Here is a 12,998-nt window from a genome sequence, read left to right as displayed (position 1 = left end):
TCATGCTGACATCCGAAGGATGAAGTGACTGCTTCTAGCAAATGAACTGAGAAGTCAAACTGGTCAAAAAGCAGTGGTTGGGGAAAAAAAATTACCAAAAAAAAAAAAATATCTAAATTCTAGTGACGCGTAGGTCAAGGGAGGTCATTCGCCCCCTCTGCAGTGGTGAAGCCATAGCTGGAATCCTGCGTCCAGTTCTGGGCTCCCCAGTTCAAGAGAGACAGGGAACTGCTGGAGAGAGTCCAACGTAGGGGAACCAAGATGATTAAGGGGTTGGAGCACCTCCCTTAGGAGGAAAAGCTCAAAGAGCTGGGGCTCTTTAGCCTGGAGAAGAGAAAGCTGAGGGGAGACCTTATCTATGTTTACAAGTACCTAAAGGGTGGGTTGAAGGAGGATGGAGCCAGACTCTTTTCAGTGGTTTCCAGCGATAGGACAAGGGGCAACGGGCACAAGCTGGAACATGGGAAGTTCCACTAAACACGAGGAAGAACTTCTTTGGGGTGAGGGTGGCAGAGCCCTGGAAGAGGCTGCCCAGGGAGGGTGTGGAGTCCCCTTCTCTGGAGATCTTCAAGCCCCACCTGGATGCAGTCCTGAGTGATGTGCTCTGGGCAACCCTGCTTTGGCAGGGGAGTTGGACAATGATCTCTAGAGGTCCCTTCCAACTCTGACAATTCCGTGATTGCGTGAAATCAATGAAAAGGGCTAATGCCAAAAGAGTGGAGCAACACTGCAGCTTAGTTCAGTGAGGCTCTACTAATATCCCACAAAGGTTCATTCCAGATGGAGAGTGGTTCCTGCCCCCCCTGTCACCTTCCCTTCCCAGGAAAAGGGGTGTGGGTACTTGGAGCATCCTTTGGGCCCACCTTTCCAAGCAAACAGCCTGGCACTCGGACCCACCTTGCTCCCCTTTTCATCCCTGGCCAGACCAAAGCTGGCGACAATAGAGGTGCGGCTCAACATTTACATCGGTGAGTCACTGTCCTGTGACAATAACCACAGAGCACAAAGGGCCTCTCAGAACCCCAGTCTCCAGACTGCCCAACCATACAGCCACCGAACCTCACCTACCACTTCTCAAAACTCCAGTACCACCTCCTCCCAGCCTGTGGTAATTTTTTTTTTTTTTTTTTTTTTGCTTTTTTGCCTCTGGCAGTTTAGTTGTGTGAGAAGAAAGCAATGGTTGGCAGCTTTGTTAAATTAACACCGGTGTTTCCTGCAGTGCAAACAGCACAAGGATATAATACACAGAACGGTCCTCAAAGTTCAGTTCAGAAGGAGAAGTAAAAAAATTAAAAAAGGACCATGATTTTCACCTTTTTCATCATGACTAAGCCAAAGACATTGCGACCACAGAGAGGTGAACCAGCCATAACTCTATCTCTCCAGTTCACAAGATCAGAGTACAAAGTGTTTCATACATTCTGGAAATAGTTTCTACTACTGGAATACAGCAAAACATCGGCCGAACGAGGTGTCATAAGTTGCCTTGGACTTGGGCCTTTCATATTGCTCAAGAATGTACCGATAAGCACTTTAATTCAACCATATCCAGTTAGGAAAGGGAAAACAAAACAAAAAAAAAGGGCAAAGCTTACTGGAGAAACATAAGCAACAAACAGTAAAATAAGAGCAAACATACCTGCCATCCACTGAAATGTATTTCCTGCTCTGGGACTAGAAGCTCCTTCCTTGTCTCTATGGGATGGGCAGCTCTTCTCTTCCTACTTTTAAGTCCCTTATCTTCTTCCCAAATGACATCATTAAGAGCCCGGAACAGGCAACTGTGCCAAGCAGGGATGATCAGCTGAGCCCGGGTGGCAGCGGGCTGCCCCCAACCACCACCCCTCCATGTCCCCAGCTGGACGGTCTCCGGCAAGAAGAGGCGGCTATCCCTGCTGGCTGCCCACCCGCCCGTCTGCAGGAGTTCTAGGAAACCCAGGTAGGTGCAAAACTCTCTGCATTGTCAGCGTTTTATGGTTTAAAGTGACAGAAATGAGGTGTGGGGTTGTTATTCCTACCCCCGCCCCAGCTCAAATTAAAAAGGCAGATAGTGGCCAGCAAAGGGCATTTTCTGAGTAGTGCTGTAGGGATGGGTGAAAGGTAGTCAAGGGAAAAGTCAACAGGACCTCTGATTAAGCTGCTGAGAAATTCTTGATCTCAAAGTCATCTTTGTCCCCATCGTGGACACAGCAAAACAAAAACTAACACGCAGCTCCCTAGGCATCATTTGCATTCATCACAACTATTTATCAATATCCACTGGAACAGAAGGGAAGAGTGAAAACTGCTTGGGGGTCTTGAGTTGAGAGACGGGATCCCTTAATCAGGCAGGTGACACCTGTGCCCCCATGCACTTCTCCTGCACTCCTTGTTCTGGGGAGGCAGGGCACATATATTTTTCCCTTTCCCTTTGCTACTGGAAGAGTTCTACCTCACCATTTACATTCTGCCATGAGTACAATAGCACCCAGAGATGTTAACGAGAGGGAAATGATGGCTGCACATAGAAAGCCACTGCAGGGACCCATGGGCACAGCACAAGGGACCCATTCCCACACTCATCCAAACCCACACCATGCTCTTTTCCGAAGGGCACATCATCTTACCTCCCGCCTTCTCTAGTCCCAGTAGGGCCATGGCCCACGGCTCCACATCAACTCTTAAATAAGAGTTCCCCTTCCCTCTGCCCAAACTCACGGTTATCTTCAGTATCTATTGACAGACTTAAGTCTTATTTAAAGGTTACAGCTGAAACCAGCGACTGCACTAAGTCAACGGGAAAGCATTTGAATAATCTGCCAGGCTAACAGAAAAGCCCTCAGAGAAAAGGCCCTGCAGGTTCCTACTTCCCACTCAGTCCTGCCGATGGCTGATGTGCTCTGAGCTGAGACAGAAGTTGCTCCTGCGAGAGCAGCAAGCGTCACACACGCCGTGGGCACAGCTTGACAACAGGGCAGGCATCCCTCCAAGACTTCACCTGGACCAGGGGCAGCACTACCACTTGTTCCCACCTTGGAGAGACCCCAGCCCCACCTACACATCTCACCCCTGAAACAGGTTTTCTTGCACAAAGAAAATAATGTCACAGGAAAGACGCGTCTCATTCTCCCCCCTTAACTGGATTCACTGTGGACCCTCACTAATTCGTATCTTAATGACTGCTTTTCCCAGCCCCTAAAACCAGGAATGTTCCCTCCTGCTCTCTGGCATTGGAGCTCCTCTCTCAATGGTTATGACAATTTGGGGTGAAATTTAATACAGAAACTATTTATTTTAATACAAGCGAGTGATTCTTTACTATTCAAAAACGATTTCAGTTTGGTTACAAATGATATATCCACCAGTAGAAAAAAATAAAAATAATCCAGATCACATTTAAGCCAAGTTCTTTCCTTCAATACAAAACTCAAAAGTTTTCTACTGAAGCATCTGTTTGCAAGTCTACACATTTCCTCTAACCCTGAACTATATGCTGAAAGGTGTTAGAAGCAACATGCTTCATAACTTTTGGGACAAAATCCTTACACTTGGAAAGGAAATCCTTAGGCTTACTCATAGCTAAAACCAGCCTGAGCTTGACACTATTATATCAACAAAAGAGAACAAAAAGTGTGTAAACCTTGTAGCTTGGTGTCAGGAAAATAATTCAAATGAATCCTAAGATTATTATTATAATCATACTTTTATCATCTCAGAGGAATCAGATTCCAAAGGTCTACAAAGTATAGGTGATATTAACGCTTTAAATTCTCACAGAAATCTTCTTTTACAGGACACTTCACTGCTGATTAGCTATAAATGCCTAAAAGGTCAACAGTCTAAGATGTACACCACACACTAATTTCATTACATACTTTAATAAATGACAATCAAAATCCAAACCTGGAACACCAGATAACACATTCTTTCATAGTTAATAATACATCCTTTCAAAGCTCCACCTCAGAAAAAAAAATAATACTTTAACACAATCAGGCGATACTGACACTCAAGATGCTGCTTTAACTCTTCCCTAAATGACAAATAACTTTGCATATTGGCAAAGAGGTGTTGACTTCTTTACCAGTTAAGTATTGCATGAAGTTCCTCATTAAGTTTTCCAAGGGCGTCAACCAAGAACTCCTTTAAGTAAATGGTTACCTTGTTTCTGGGCACCATCCATCCATCGCATTATAATTTTACAGCAGAGAACACAGTTGTAAAAGGGAGGAAGAGAATCAAAGTGAGGCTACTCGAGGTGGTTTAACTGAAGGAATGATGAATTTACTGTCAACAAAACACTAAACTGCTGTATATTTCAATGCAAAGAAGGTAGCTTTACAAGGTAAACACTTAGACAATTACTGCAGTCTTTTCAAAGCCCCTAGGACCAAGGTCAATTTTATTATGCTGTGATGACACAAACAACAAGGACTTTTAAAAGATACACCCACACAGTTGCTGCCATTTTTTCAGCATGCAACTTGAGAGAATAAATAATAATTAAAAAAAAAAAAAAAAGAAAAATCTAAATTGACAAAGTAAAACAGAGAACAGCAAGAATTCCTGGTGAAATGAATGGTGAAATGGATTACGTTTTCCAGTCTGCTTTGAAAAATCTGAATGCATATGTTTTGGAACATTGTTAATAATGAAAACTGAGCACATAAAATCACTAACAGGTGTAATGCCAGAATCTCGTAACGTTTCAACCACGCCTATTCAATCCCTACCAAACTTGTCAAAGGGATTTTCTCCAGACATTTCTGCGAGCATCAGGAGCGGTATATAATCCAATCCCATTTCTGTGGCTTCCTAGGTACACCACAAAGTTCACCCTCCTGTTTTCTACCAACAGTATATGGTCACGCTCTGTTATTTCAACAACAAATGTAGCACCTAATGCCCAAAACACGGAGCAACTCAGAGCGCCGAGTGACAGCTTGTGCATCGCCTGGAAGCGGCAGAAAGTCAGACTGACCTCACACCTCCAAAGCTTCGCTTTGCCAGGCCATGCAGGTCTTGGGTACCAAGCCAGGAGACCAAAGGACTGGTTAAAAACACTTGGGAAGTACTGAGCTCACCTGCGTAATTTTGAGGAGAAGCCCTGAGCAGACAGCAGCCGTGCAACCAAAGAAGGAGAGCCAGAACAGCAACAGATTTCAGGAACTCCTCTCCCTTACCACACCTGATCTCTCAAATGAGTTATAAACAGCACCTGAAAGGTTTTGCTGGTTCACTAACAAGGGTTTCAGTGCCAGCAAAGAATGGAAATAAGGCCGGCAAAGAGACAGGAGAGAAAGTGATTGCACACACAGCACTGAGAAGTACAGAAAGGAGGAACTAATTGGGGGCAGGGTGGAGCAGGGAAAGGGGACTGTGGCTTACACACCCCTCACTAATTGTACTTTCCATATTGGTAATGAATTTAAAAAGCATGTTTAACTGAAAACATGTAAGTGATGGGAAAAAAATACATCCTTATAAGTAAAGATGAGCAGTGTCATAATAAACACCTTCAATGACAGCAGAGAGGAAGAGTTTTCTAATTTGTTTTTTTTAACTAGTACAAAACATTAAGCAATGAACTAGTGTAAAATGAGACACTGCTTTTCTGAACGGTCACGTGGTAGAAAGAGTGTTTTTTCCACTTTGTTTTGTCTTTATGAAGACAAGTAATAATAATAACAACAATAAGTGGAAAGAGTTCCAGTCTGAATTTCTTTGGGCCTCCTCCTTGATAAACAAGAGTAAGGATTTAGCACCTGTAGAATAAATATTCTGGGGTTTTTTTTCCCCTTTTTTTTTTTAAAGCATAGAGAAAAGATTAGTAAGAACTATAAAAACTCATTTACACAAGAAGGAAAAATCAACAGCTTTATTTAAATGAGAAAAGCAATGGAACAAGAAATATGAAAAAATGAGCCCATCTTTGCAAAACACAACCACAATGACCCACGTGTTTGATCCATTTGCTTTAATATTTTGCAGCTGTTAGCAGCCAATGCTCCATGATTGACCACAACATAAAGCAGGTGATCTTTGTGACCTTCACTAAGACTTTCAGATAGAGAAAGTCCCTTCCTCAGCCCACAGAGGTATCATCAGGGAAACAGAAGTAAGAATGATCATACAGTCATAGAATGGTTAGAATTGGAAGGGACCTTAAAAATCATCAAGTTCCCCCCTCCCTGCCCCGGGCAGGGACACCTCCCACCAGACCAGGTTGCTCAAAGCCCCATCCAGCCTGGCCTTCAACCCCTCCAGGGATGGGGCAGCCACAGCTTCTCTGGGCAACCTGTTCCAGTGTCTCACCACCCTCACAGGAAAGAATTTCTTCCTCAAACGTAATCTAAATTGACCCTCTTTCAGTTTAAAACTGCTACCCCTCTTCCTATCACACCATTCCCTGATGAAGAGTCCCTCCCCTCCAGCTTTCCTGTAGGCCTTCTTTAGGTACCAAAAGGCCACTATAAGGTCTCCCTGGAGCCTTCTCTTCTCCAGGCTGAACAATCCCAACTCTCCCAGTCTATCTTCATAGAAAAAGAGCTCCAGCCCTTTGATCACCTTTGTGGCCCTTCCTCTTTCAAAACTGAAACCTTCAACTAGTGCTTTCAGTTCAACGCTATAAACCTGTACAGGTGTATCAATGGCTTTTCAGTATCCTGAACTTTACTCTTTCTTCTCACAGAGGAATTTTTATTTCCTTATTTGCTGTATAGATCATATTTTCCCGCACTTCACCTCTATTACAGAAATTATTAGTTGCCACCAGCTGCACCTCCCCGTAAAGAGGCAGGTGCCAAAGTTCACAGGTTCCTGAAGCTCCCTACTCAGCACAATTTGATGGGAACATATCAATAAAGGGCAAGCTCTCAGGTGAATCAGATCCCTATTTATCAGCAATTAAGTCTGAGACCGAGCAGTTTCCTCTTGGCCTGAGATGTTATTCAGCCCATAGGACAAATCACAGACACGTCCCTGTGTTACAAAAGGCACGTGTTGGACAAGCTGTGTAAGAGCTACAATACACTAGCAAGGGATTTTAAACCACAAAAAGAACACTGGCGGGAAAGCAGTTGGATGGAGATTAGGAGCTTGGTAACAAACACGATGCCTCGCCACAGGCCCAGCTTCAAACAGAGCGGCCTGTGCCACGGAAGCCGGTATTGCAGGTTTGCCTTGACCGAACTGTAGACCAGTTGAGGAGTGAAATGTAAGTTCTGGCAGCAGGGCAGTGGCTTGTCTTTGAAATGGCAGGCAATCGTTCAGCCACCCGTGCCCTCCCTCCCTTACTGACCAGCACAGGCCTTCCAGGGAGCAGCTGCAAGGAGGAATCACAGAATGGTTTGGGTTGGAAGGGACCTTAAGGATCATCTTGTCCCAACACCCCTGCCCTGGGCAGGGACACCTCCCACCAGAGCAGGTTGCTCCAAGCCCCCTCCAACCTGGCCTTGAACCCCTCCAGGGATGGGGCAGCCACAGCTTCTCTGGGCAACCTGTTCCAGTGTCTCACCACCCTCACAGCAAAGAATTTATTTCTGGTATTTAATCTAAATCTCCCCTCTTCCAATTTAAAACCATTCCTTCTTGTCCTGTCACTACACTTCCTGACAAAGAGTCCCTCTCCAGCTCTCCTGTAGGCCTTCTTTAGATATTGGAAGGCTGCTATAAGGTCTCCCTGGATCCAGCTGGAGGAGACCAGCAGCAAACACCACAACACCCACCACGACAAGTGTGAGCTCCTCTCTGTACAAGACAAGAAGAGATATCTCCCAAGGCAGCTACTACCCAGTTACTGAACTTATACAAGAAAGCAGGTGGTAGGTCTAGAGCAAATCAACAATGTTCTTGTCTCTCTTTAGCTGGCTGTTGAGGATTTCACCCAAGCAGCAATCTGCAGTGGCTTTCTCTGCACACCCAAAAGAGTCATGCCACCAAAACAAACAAACAAAAAAAGTAAATTCCGTATGGCCCTGTGAAATTTCACAGGGTACAACTTTATCACAGAAACGTGATATGGAGGAGGTGAAAATAAATTGGTAAATAAATTTTTTACGTACTTGATTTTGGATACTTACGTTTGGAAACAAATTATAACCTTTAGCTTTATTGCTACCACACGAAGGATGCTATTTGATTACACATTATACTACTATCCCATGCTTCTGAGGAACACCATATGTGAAGAAATAGCACACAGCAGCCTTTTACTTTTCCCTCTAAACAACTCTTCCCAAACCCAGTAGAGAACAGTAAGAAATTCTGCCTGGCTTACAGCGGGCTGTATTTCACCTCACTTATTGGACGGGTTTCCAAAAAAAAAGTAAACTTTCCCGTTTGTAACCTGGGCTGCATTAAGAAGAAATCTTGTAGGTAAAGATATTGGCAATAATACATCATAGTAAAGATTTTAATAGTTTTACATTTTCTATATGCCAAGAGACTTTTTCATATAGAATTTCTAAATAAATACATAGGAATAATTTTCCATCTCCAAATGACAGCAAAGAATTATTTCAGCTTCTGTTATAATAGCTACCATATAAACTGAGGCAACATAATAATGCCTCCACAGGATTACCTACTAAGATGTACTACATGAAAATCGGGTTGTTAGCAATTTCAAAATCTGTTGCTGTCTATCTCATCCTTACTGGCTCAACCATTACAGTTTCAAACCTTCACCAAGAATTGCAGTGATTAACAGAGATTACAAAACTCTGTTCAGTCAGCACTGTCTGTACCTTACCCTGTTCCCAGCTCTGCATTTCCAGGAACGAGATATCTGTGCGCACCTGATAAAAATCAAACCAGGTACTAAAATGTTACTCGCAACTACTCATGAAAATACAACTTAGCAAAAGTTTAGAATTTTACACAGCACTAATCACACGGCTCCTGCTGTGAATTTATCTCACCTAAGTAAACATTAACGCTGTATTCAGTCACAGATTTCACGAAAGTCAAAGGAAAAGCACCTGGTTTTAGAAATTAATCATTTCATCCTTAATGATCAGTACGGTCTAGACAAGATATTGAGAATTTCATTCATGATCCTCTTAGTGAGACAGCAATGCTGCCTCTTCAAATATCCACATAGCAGTGGGCTTGACATACCCTGCCTGTTCACACGGAGCTTGGAGAAGGTGGCAGGAGCTAATTGGGCTGGTGCTGCACATAGACATCCCCAGGGCTTCTTCAGGGAGACATTGCATTGCACGGCTCCTCCTGATATGGGAAACCTGCCCCTTTCAGCGTGCTCTCCGTCTTCACCTCCATTTCTCTACGTGGGAAGGGAAAGAAGAGTTTTCCTCTTTCTTCTCCTGCCAAATCGCTCCGTTCAGGCCCAACTTGTGAAGTTTGAAGAGTTGAAATCAGAGTTTGCAGCCGTCAGAGCACTCCCAGTGAGGAGGGACACATTTGTCTATGGGTTTTCAGAGTGAGGCTTTCCACGTGCTCACAGCTGCACAGCTTTTATTGCTTGTTGGGTTGAATGGTGAAGGTTCAGATACTTACTCTGTCTCTGCAGCTAATTTACAGATACTGAGTGTTTATAATCCAAAGTCCCAAGTGGGCGTTGGAGTGAGTGCCAGATCTTAATAATTGTATTTTCACTCTATTAAGTATTTTAAAGGAAGATAACAAGATATTGTCAGCTATTAAGCAAGGGCATTCCCCTGCTAAGTTCTCTGATTAAACACATGGAGGAAGAACAATGCACTTAGAGGAAAAAAAGAGCATGTATTGACTCCTCCTGTCAGCCATATTTTCTTAACACCAGCCAACATCAATCAATCTTTTCATTCAATGTGCAATTCTCACCATCTCCTTGTGGAACACACTAATGAGTCTCCATCAAAAAAAAAGAAGTCATCTGTATTTATCAGGTACACAGCAATAACAGGCTCTGGTATACACAGTGCTGCTTTCTATATGTTAAGGAAAAGCTAAGAGATTATTTTCTCTTACCATAGGACAACAGACTACAAAGATGATTAGGGGTCTGGAGCATCTCCCGTACAAGGAGAGGCTGAGGGCTTGGGTCTAGAGAAGAGAAGGCTGAGGGGGGGATCTGATCAATGCTTATAAATACTTAAAGGGTGGGTGGCAAGAGGATGGGACTGGTCTGTTTTCAGTGGTGCCCCAGGATAGGACAAGAGGAAATGGGCACAAACTTGAATATAAGAAGTTCCACCTAAACATGAGGAGGAACTTCTTTCCTGTGAGGGTGGCAGAGCCCTGGAAGAGGCTGCCCAGGGAGGTGGTGGAGTCTCCTTCTCTGGAGACATTCAAAACTCACCTGGACAAGTTCCTGTGCAGCCTGGGTGGACCTGCTTTGGCAGGGAGTTGGACTAGATAATCTCCAGAGGTCCCTTCCAACCCCATGTGATTCTGTGATTCTGTGTAATGGACACTTCATTTCAAAGACACGCTGCTAGCTTCAGCTGACAGAAAATGCAAGCTCATAAAGCCGGTCTGGGTGTTCTGTTTTGTTGTATTCCCCCTTCTCTATGCTTCTGCCAGTACTGAATTTAGTGTTTAATTAAAGTTCTGGCTTGGAACTTGCCCTAGGAATGCAGCAAGGGATGCAGCTGCACACTTGAGCAGCAATGCTTGCAGACCCCAACGGCAAAAGTGAGGTGGAGAAGCTTATAGCAGAGAAACATGGGTGGACTTCACCCACTGAGTGAGGTCTCCTGTGCCCGTGGGTGATGCGAGATGATGAGACAACATTCATCTGACCAACTGACAAAGGGCAGTCTCTGTGGTTGGAGACCAAGCCTGAGCCTAGAAATAAAGTATGGCCCTACTAGTACTGCAAAAGAAGAGTTTTGCAGTGGCAAAGGAGGCTGTACCACTGTTCTGCTCCTCCAAGGAAGGTTTTCTTTCCTAAAGTGAAATGATATAATGAAAATGACATACCCGTGTAACTCTGTGGTACTTCAGTGAACAAGCTTCTGCTGGTAAGAAATGCTTTTCCCTAGAGCTATACACACACCCCAGCACAAGCCCAGTCCTCCCACAAAAGTCTTGGTGAGGAACAAACTGGGAAGAAGGAAAACATGAGAAGTTGCCTGTGGATAAGACCAATGGACTGCAGGCCAAGAAATAGCTGGTTTCCATATCCAGTATGTAATTTACTGAAACCATTACTAAAGACCAAAGCTTTTACACAGAATGATGAGAACAATTAATGCAGCCAGCAAATGACCATTTTTTGCTCTCAAATATTGCCTTAAATATAGCTTGCAAAACAGCCTCAGCAGACACATTTCATCCTCCTCTAGTTACAAATGAAAATAAGAAATGATGCATGTGTACTAAGGGGGGGAAAAAAAGCAGCGTTGTCTCCTTTTGCTGATTCGAATAAGCCACATCTTTTTCCTCTTCAGCTCATCCTGTGGAGAACATTAATCTGCCCCAATGCTACAAGCAAAAAATGTAAAGAGCTGGTGATGAGGTTGATCAAAGGGTCAAGATTAAAAAAAAAAACAAACACAGCAAGCACCACATATGGTTCCTAGAAATCTTACTGCAGGTCATCTCCTAATTTCAGCCTACATCTGAACACCTACCTGTGTTGTCAGTGCAAAAGTACTGCTTGTGGTCACTTCACTCTCCTCTCAGCAGGCTAAATCACAGCTCTACACTGCAAGGGTACCCCAAGCACACTTCGTTCTGATTTTTTCTTTTTTGGCAAAAACAGCACCCAGATACTGCTCTGGTGTAATCAGGTCTCCTGACAATGTGAAACCCGCGCTTTAAAGAGCCCACTGACAGATGGATTCAATTTAAAGCATGACTATGAACAGCTGCTGCTGATCACCGCCTTGTAAAGTGAAGTCATTCATCACAAAATATTTCAAAAGGCTGAACTGAAACGGAACAAATGAATTTGAAGAAGTACGGGAGGTGCAGCGTTAGCCTCGGAGAATGTGGTAGTTGTAAAAAGCACAGCTACGGTTCTGCTATTAATTTATTCCTGTAAATGCTGGCTCCACTCTATTAGCAGCATTCTTCAGATTCCCAAAAATCCAGGAGGGGAGCTCCAATAAGGTATCAGGCGATGCAATTAAATGCTCCTTACTGAAGGTGATTTTAACTAAGTGAGCCGCTAAAGGGAGCTGACAGCATGTTTAAATTGTGCTGGGGAAAACCTGAAGATGACAAGCCTCAGAAAACTGCTGGAGGGAGAGAAGGTTATTTCCCCAACTGCTCTAACTCAGCATGAAGTCCTATCAGTCGTGCAAGGGGGCCGCGCACTCCGCCTTCACTTTAAATACTGCAAGAGGCCTTCCTGCTTTTAAAACATTTTCATCTGCCCCTTTGATCCTTCAGCACGGCTGCAGTCAAGAACAAGACAACCTTCAAAGTACGTAGCCTCCCAAGTGAAACCATCAATTATGATGGTCTCTGAAGAGATGGGGACCCGACAGAACTGAGTAATTCGCACTTTTCTTTTTTTTTTTTTCTTTTAAATTCAGGAATTATGCAGCAAAAGTAGAAATTCTAAACTTCACCGTATTTGCCATGGCCACTGGATCATCTATGAGTGATTCAGCTTTCCCCTAGGGTTTTCTAGCAGGGAGGAAACAAAGTTTCCAGGACTTTCTTGAAGGCAATTCTTTACCTACAAGTGATATTTATAACATCTTGAGATAACTGTACTGTCAAATTATTTCTGTATCATTTTCACTTCATGGAGAAAGCACGTAAGTCTCATGCAGAATATTCATACATATATTCTAGTTTTCACGCAGTCAATTTTGTTCCAGATACGTAGTTGCTACATCACATTTTTGTATCTTAGTATGAAATACATACTTATCTATTTTGAGCTGCAGTAAATTTAAGAATAATTTGTTGTAATATTTATTGATAGATGGAGAGTAAAAAGAAACAATACTAACCCACAGACGGTCCTCAGGTTTTTTCCTTGGTATAGAAAAATGTAATCTTTGCAATGGCAGGAAGATAAAAAAGAAAAAAAAAAAAAGAAAGCCCTCTCAAATGAA

The 12,998-nt window shown here is 43.5% G+C and overlaps 1 protein-coding gene across 5 annotated transcripts in view; it reads right to left on the bottom strand.

Annotated features, from left to right (window-relative positions):
• EPS8 (epidermal growth factor receptor pathway substrate 8) overlaps positions 1-12,998 on the bottom strand; it is a 143,132-nt gene that overhangs the window by 88,328 nt on the left and 41,806 nt on the right. The window contains exon 1 of one of the 5 annotated variants that reach the window (XM_014937367.1): positions 9,100-9,121. The exons of the other annotated variants lie outside the window; for them this stretch is intronic. The gene's annotated coding sequence lies outside the window, so the exon portion shown is untranslated. Of the gene's footprint in view, positions 1-9,099; positions 9,122-12,998 lie in introns of those variants that run through there. 5 annotated transcript variants of the gene reach the window in all.

Source organism: Calidris pugnax, unplaced genomic scaffold, assembly GCF_001431845.1.
Source record: "Calidris pugnax isolate Ruff unplaced genomic scaffold, ASM143184v1 scaffold1, whole genome shotgun sequence".
Classification (NCBI taxonomy): domain Eukaryota; kingdom Metazoa; phylum Chordata; class Aves; order Charadriiformes; family Scolopacidae; genus Calidris; species Calidris pugnax.
This window is presented reverse-complemented; position numbering and strand designations above follow the sequence as displayed.